The sequence below is a fragment of the Pezoporus occidentalis genome, unplaced genomic scaffold (genome assembly GCF_034315485.1).
Source record: "Pezoporus occidentalis ecotype Australia unplaced genomic scaffold, CSIRO_AGI_Poc_V1 ctg93, whole genome shotgun sequence".
Taxonomy (NCBI): domain Eukaryota; kingdom Metazoa; phylum Chordata; class Aves; order Psittaciformes; family Psittacidae; genus Pezoporus; species Pezoporus occidentalis.
The window spans coordinates 7,697,310-7,704,614 of record NW_026916294.1 but is presented as its reverse complement, the minus strand read 5'-3'; the positions used below and the strand labels follow the sequence as shown (position 1 = coordinate 7,704,614).

Genomic DNA, 7,305 nt, shown 5'->3' with positions numbered 1-7,305 from the left:
GGTAGAATGAGGGGAGCCTGAACAAGAAATGGCTCTGCATCAGGCCGTGGTCAGAAGGGTAACAAAAGGACAGCTGTTGGAGTAGGGAGGGCTGGAAGCTTCTGACTTAGAGTAACAGGAGGAAGCCCCATGTCTGCAGAGCTGTAACTGCAGAATAGATAACCTTGCCTGGTGAGGATGAACAAGACCTATCAGAGGATGTATCAGAGCCAGCTGTCACCAACCTGAGCATCCCTGTGCTGGGGGAAAAAGGCAGGTGATAGCTATAGGAGACAGAGGCAGCAGTGCTCATGGGATGCCTTGGAATGTTTAGTGGTGGACTTGACAGTGCTGGAGAATGGTTGGATTTGGTCTTGAAGGCCTTTTCCAATCTAGCTGATCCTGTCATTTGGTCCTTGCCAGGGTTTGGGTTTGGGATTTTGCAGACACTGCCAAGGCTTGTCTAGCCCTTGCTCTATTAGCACTTTTCTCTCTTCTATGTGAGCACCATTTAATTCCACTGGAGATAATCTGCAGTGGGTCAAGAGTTTGTAGGGTGAAGCACAGGGAGACCAATTGGTGGCCTCTATCCTTCCAGTGAATAGGAAAGGCTCAAACAGCAGTGGACTCCTCCAGGCAACATTGGCTATAGTCACAGGCAGGGCATTGCCTTCTGTAACCGTGAGATCCCCCGAGGTCAGGCAGCCTCACTTCAGTCCCTGGGAAGGTGAGGGAGATGTTCTAAACACATGAAAGGCAAGATTATTACTAGAAGCAGCCAGTATGAATTTAGTTTTAAGCAGGGCAAATCTGGTAAATCTTGCCTGACAAACCGTTTGCTTTCTGTGACAAGGTGGTTGATGCTGTAGAGGAGGGGAGAGTAGGGGATGTCCTGTGCTGAAGCTGTAGTAAAGTCTTTGCCACATCCCATGAGCTTATCAGCAAGTTGGTGAGATGCAGACTGAATCAATAGGCAACAAAGATGGAAAGTTGACCAGACTGTGGTACTTCCCAGAGTCAGTGGTGTAAAGTCTAGCCAGTGGCCAGTAGCTAGTAGCATACCCCTGTGATAGATTCTGTGACCAGTTCCAGTTAATCTCTTCATTAATGACCTGAATGATGGGATGGGAGTACCTTCTCAGAAAGTTGTGGATGACACTCGAACTTAGGGTGCAGGGGAAGATGTGTTTAGCAGGGCAGGCTGGAAAACAGGGTAGATGGGAACATGCGAAGTTCAGTAAAAGTCAGTGTGAAGTCTTGCATCTGCATAAAATAGTCATATGTAACATTACAGGCTGGGGTCTCTCTGATGAGGAAGAGGATCCACCTCTGCAGATGTGGGTCTGGAGGTCTTCGTAGGCAGCAAGTGGACCATGGGCCGACAACAACATGTCCTTGCAGCAAAGGCCAGCTGCATCCTGGGGTGTATTAATAAGAAAGGTAGATATTTTTCCTGTTTCCTTGAATAAATTGCAAGTGTGGTTGCCATTGTAAAATGTTTTGAGGACAGCTAACTGCTTATATCTAGTCATTAGCCAAACCCAGAAAAGTCATCCATTCCCTATATTTGGCACTTGTGAGACTGCATGTGAAATACTGTGTCTGGTTTTGGGCTCCTCTGTAAAAAAGGATATTGGCATGCTGGAGCTCCAGTGGGCCAACAGGGTGGTCAGGAGCCTGAAACATGGTGAATGAAGAGAAGCTGAGTTAGCTGGGCTCACTCAGCCTTAAGAAGAAGATGTTTCAGTGGGACCTTACTGGTTGTCTGCAACTCTTGTTACCCTGGGAGGCTGCGGAATCTCCATCACTGGAGATGTTCAAAACCTGTCTGGCCATGACCCTGAGTAACCCAATGTAATTAGGCACGGACTAAACTTTTTGAGGTCCGTTCCAACCTAAATTTGGCTATGTTTTGCAGTCCTCCAGGCTACTTTGAGGAGAAGGACAAGGCCTGACCATTTATTCAAAAGCTATCACAGACCTCGTGGAGGGGTAAAAGCAGGGAACTTATGAAGTAAAGCACTTTGGCAGACTAGATCATAGCACATATGAATTAAGGGTGGGATGAAGACTATAATTTTGACTTTGTAGGCTAGATACGCTTTTAATGTGAGTATGTGTGAACTGAAGCAAGTGAGGAGCAGTTAATTTCTTAAAGTTGTTTTTAGTTTCATATTAATTCTCTTGCATTGACTCTTATAAATGAACATATGTAATTCTTGTTACTTTTAGATCAGTCTGATTTTGCCCAGTCTGCTTATTGACTTTCACACCTGCAGAGAGAAGAAATTTAAGAAGCTTTTTGTAATCTGAAATGTGCATTAGTTACTTGTAATTATGTACCCAGCATAGTGAATTAACCCACCTTTATCATGCTCTCTTCTGCCTTAATTGGTTACCGAATAATTTTCAAGCCAGTTAAATTCTTGACCCTCTTAAATTTTCCCAGACCATTTTTTTTCCCCCTTCTCCTTTGCTTCAGAACTTCCTACCTTCTGTTGAACTGGCAATTAATCATAACAACTCTGTTGGCAGTCAATTGCTTTCTCTTTATAGAACACACCGTATGTCTCTTGCTCACAGTTCCTTAGTTTTTGGATACGTTAAAAATAAAGCCAGTTGAAAATAGCTAAGGATTTTAGCTAGAAGCTGCTTTTGGAGTTCTCTGTGTGATAGAGTACTTTGCAAGTCAAAAAAGATTGCACTGTTACAAGAAAAAGCATGAACAGTAACCTTTACAAATTCTTTATCAGTAAGAATAGACTCCCCATAGACATACAGTTTTGACTTGAATTTCCCTTGGATATTTCAGCAATGCTTCTCATCTGAAATTGGACTAAGAGCCTGGACTCAGAGCATAAGTGCTACTCAAAATGGAGTTCAGCATGCGTATTAATCACTTATGCAAGCCCAATGGGAGATAGTAGGGCTTCAGCCTGTGCTTAAATCTATAAACAGTGAAGAGAATCCTTGTTTGCCATGCTTGGTGCTTTTCTTTCCTCAAGAGCTCTTAAGATCCAGTTGACTTGACAGGGTATATTGTCCTATAAATGGAAGAGATCTCTCCCATGTGATGGGATGCAGTCAACATGAGATGCGCATTGAGCAATGCAGAAAGCAAAAACATGGAGGCAGTGTCCAAAAATGGGAGTTAAGGAACAGAGACGGGGTTCTGGGAAAACTGTCTCTGGACTCCATCACTAAGGTTCACTCCTTCTCCCTGTCACCTTACAAGAGGTAGTAGCCTTCCCATTTGGGAAGGAGGTAAGATGCACTTGTCATCCTACTTGCAGTGTTACAGGGAGAGCTGCAGAGGGAAACACATCCCAGACCCTGGAGACCTGGGGGAAAGGCTGGAGCAAAAGCATCTGGGAGGATCAGGTGGAAGAGGCGATCCCAGAACACTTCAGCAAAGTGGAGGTGCACAAGTCCCTGATGGACCCCTGTGGAGTGCACCCTGGAGTTCTGAGGTAGCTGGCAGATAGAAGCCTTGTGAGGCCACTCCAAAAGGGAGGTATGCCTAAGAACTGGAAGAAAGCAAACCTGATGTGGGCTGTGCAGATGGAAAACCAGCTGCAAGGACAGTCCCAAAGCGTGGTGAGCCATGGCACCAAGTCTAACTGGAGGCCAGCAAAGAGCAGTAAACCCCAAGGCAAGGGGTAGTGCCATCTGATGAAGAGAGGTGGTCCTTCCACTGTGCTGTGTCCTGCTCCAGGCTCAGGCAGACCTGGCCATGCTGGAGAGAACCCCAAGTCCTGCACCCACCCATGGCCTCTCCCAATGTCTGCTGGACAAAAAAAGCCCCCAGTGCCAGAGATTAGAGCTGTGCTGGCCTGGAGCAGTGCTGGGAGGAGGCAGGATCTGGCTGAGCATCACTCCCTCAGCACTGGCAACAACTTCTGCTTCCATAACTGTCCCTGTCTGAGCACCGCTGTAATGGTGCACTCAAGACTGCTCCTGTCCAGGCAGGATGGGCCAGGCCAACAGCTGCTGTGGCTCCAGGGGGGGCTCTCATTGATGCTGAAGCAGTGCTGAGCACAGTCCCATGGCTGACCCAGGATCGCAAGAGGAGCAAGAGGTGCCTGCTCCTCCTCCAGGAGCAACTGATCATCGCCAAGGTGTGGTAAGACCCTCAGAGCCCAGCTACCTTTCCCCCAGCCCTGTCCCTGGGAGCACGGCAGGGACACCAGCACCCATCTCAAGAATGGGTCAGGGACAGGGCTCTGCCTCGGTGCACCCAAAGAAGGCCACCTCCAGCTCAGCGTCTGCCTCTCCTCCCTGCAGACATGGCACCAGCATGTGCCCAGAGCCACAGTAGCCATTGGCCTGGCCTATTCTGTGGGACAGGTGCAGCCTCGATTTTCATCCTTATTAGGATAAAAACACTTTCATCAGGGGCACTTCCTCCCTCAGAACAGCAGCTATCAGCAACATGTGTTGCATGTAAATATAGCATTATTTGTAAAAGCTGAGAAACACAGAATGCTTAAAATTTCATACAGAGATATAATGGTAATCTACTTTGTCACTTTAATTACTATATAGAGCCTTAAATATCAAGTGAAGTTAGGTAATAGTTAACTAAGTCAATTAGACATGAATCATACATTGTGGAGTTTTCTGGTGGCTGCTTGTGCTTTGTAAATCAAGATATCAGAAATCTAGTTAACAATATTTGACATAATAGTTATTTGCTGTTTATAAAGAGAAAATGAGGTTTATATGGACCATGCACTTTAAATGAATTCAAGACAAAAAAAACCTAACAAAAATTAGCAGAGGTGCTATAAATAAGCCAATGGATAAAAAGAAAAGAACATGCACAGGTTTTTTTCCCTCCTTTCTGAAGGAAGAAAACAACTACAGTGAGAAGCAAGATGCATCCCACTTATGACTTAGAGAATGTGGAATGAAACAGCAGGAAAAAACAGCTTTGTGAGAAAGGGATAGCAATCATCTTAAATGCATAAGTATTTGTATGTGTTCCCTACATTTTCTGGGTAATTGCTCATAGTGTAATAACATGTTCAAAATTCTATTCATCTTGCACTTGCATTTCATATGTTAAAAATTCATAAGTGAGAAGAATTTTATTGTTCTCCCTTAGTGGAGATGAAATCCAGAGGCTTACAAAAGTCAGGAATCTCAGTAGGAAAGAAGAAAAAAGATCATTTGGTTGTAATCTTTAAAACTAGAGTTATTCACTGAAGTCTCTTTATAAGACAAGCATCTAGAACACTTACATTCCATGAGAATATAATACAGTTGGTAGAAGACTGGAAGTTTTTCAAGAAAGAAAAAAAAAAAAGGTGCTGATGATACCTAACAAATAATCATGATTTTTATCTGGGATCATGTGATATTTGGTAGGGTGTTTTAGTCCTGGTTTTTTGTATTGCTCAAATACAAAAACTATCATCTTCTCTTGAGATACAGGCTGAAAATGTACCACCTATTGTAAAATCTCTCTTACTTAGCTTATACGTGAGATTGAGTGTATCAGTCTGTTCTGCATTTGATGAATGTTTTGGGGGCTCTTAGTGACAGTAAAATATCTCCCAAGGTCTTTCATGCTGAGTGGAAAAGGGAACCTGACTGCACTCCAGTTAAAGTCAGCTTGTTTCTTGTAGAAGGCATCATACATTGTATGCAAATAGAAAATTCTTCAATTCTGTGAGAAGCTAAAATACAAAGGCTGAAATGCGTTTGTGTGAGAAAGCCCTGAACAGGAACATCTGCACAACTTCACTGTTTCAAGTGAATTTTTGTGAGAGTTGGCTGCTGGTGCAGACTGAGGTTAGGGGAGCGGGATTTGAGACTGATCTGGGGGAGAGGGGTGGTATCTGTTTTCCTCACTGTAATAGGTATCTGAATCTGGAAGTTTACTTCTCAACAAATACCTGCTTTTTTTTATGTGATTTGAAAAGTATTGTTTGAAAACTTAAGTGTGCTATTCTTCTGTATGGAAGTTGAATCAGCTAGAGAACAGGAGCCTAAAGAAGTGACTTGTTTTGCCAAGGCTAATTCAGATAAAAGAAAAACACAATGCAGATCACTGTTACTAAGTGACCTGAGTTAGTCAGTTTGGTTCTATAACACAAGTGTAGTTAGTTTTGGTAATTACTGATGTTCTGACTGGTCAGGCAGCTATTTGCATCTGTTCATGAAGGATTATTTCTGACAGTGGCACATGCATTTATTAGGTTAGAATGAGCTTAAATCCTGTTCTTTCTTCCTGGGAGATGACTTAAATGCCTGCTTAAAACTAAGTCCATGTTTAGTATTTTTCATGAGTTAGGGATGTGTTTCTGAACTTGAAAATGAATTCCTTTGTGTGTTTGGGTTTTCGTTTGGGTTTTTTTGTTTGTTTGTTTTTGTCAGAAAACCAGGGCTACCTGTGTCCCATCAGGATTACCAGGATCTGATTCCTGACCATGAAAATCAGTGGAAATATTCACACTAACTGCAAGAAGATTTGGAGGAGGCTTCATAGTAAGAACAGGGTCATGGGATCATAAGTAATGAGATAAATAAATGCCCACATTTGATCAATCATAATGATAGCTTGCTCTGTATAGACTGAAACATTCTGCCTCCTTCAACTGCAGCTAAGACTGGTTAAACACTAGAAATTTTTAACTGTTTAATAAATATTGCCATTGTTACCTGAATAATTTATGAGTATGAATACTGCAAAAATATTGATTGAATTATATTCAGTGAAAAATGGCAATATTTACAGAATAATGTATTCACAGAATAGTGTTGACAAGGACCGCTTGCAATGCAGACACTAGAGTCTTGTTCTACTTGAGAAGAATGTTTTGAGAGAGATGGAAGAATTTAATCTATGTTCTTCCTCTATAGTGCCAAAACTACTAGTACTTGTAACTGTCTATCCAGAAAACAATTATTTTCGATCAATATGTTCAGATTTAATACTTTTAATAGTAATTGTATGTTCTTATATGCCATTTTTCATTCAGGAGTAAAAAATCCCTTAGAAAAACTAATCTCACCTCTGTGTCACAACAAGAGTCAAGAAGGGGTTAAAGCAAGGACGTCAATGCAGAGGGAGAACCATTATGGTCCAGGCTCTAACCGAACAATCAATACTCATTTTGAGTCCCCTAGATCCTGCACAGTTCATCCAGGAATACTCAGCTGATCACATGCTGTGATCCAGCAGTGTATTACCAAGTAAGGGTCATTTAGAAACTAAACAAAGAACTCTTCAAGTCTGAGGTTTGAATATTTCTAGGGAGGCCTTAATAGGTATGCAAGGCTTCAGAAGAAATTTTGAAGGTGTAGCAGATCTGACTGCAG

General features: G+C 42.6%; 1 long non-coding RNA gene across 1 annotated transcript; it reads left to right on the top strand.

The window, feature by feature from the left end:
* Window positions 1-1,277: 1,277 nt before the first annotated feature.
* Window positions 1,278-6,992, top strand: LOC134157170 (uncharacterized). Its single transcript, XR_009962218.1, has 2 exons — window positions 1,278-1,419; window positions 6,361-6,992. It is a non-coding gene; the product is annotated as an uncharacterized LOC134157170 (long non-coding RNA).
* The last annotated feature ends 313 nt before the right edge of the window (window positions 6,993-7,305 follow it).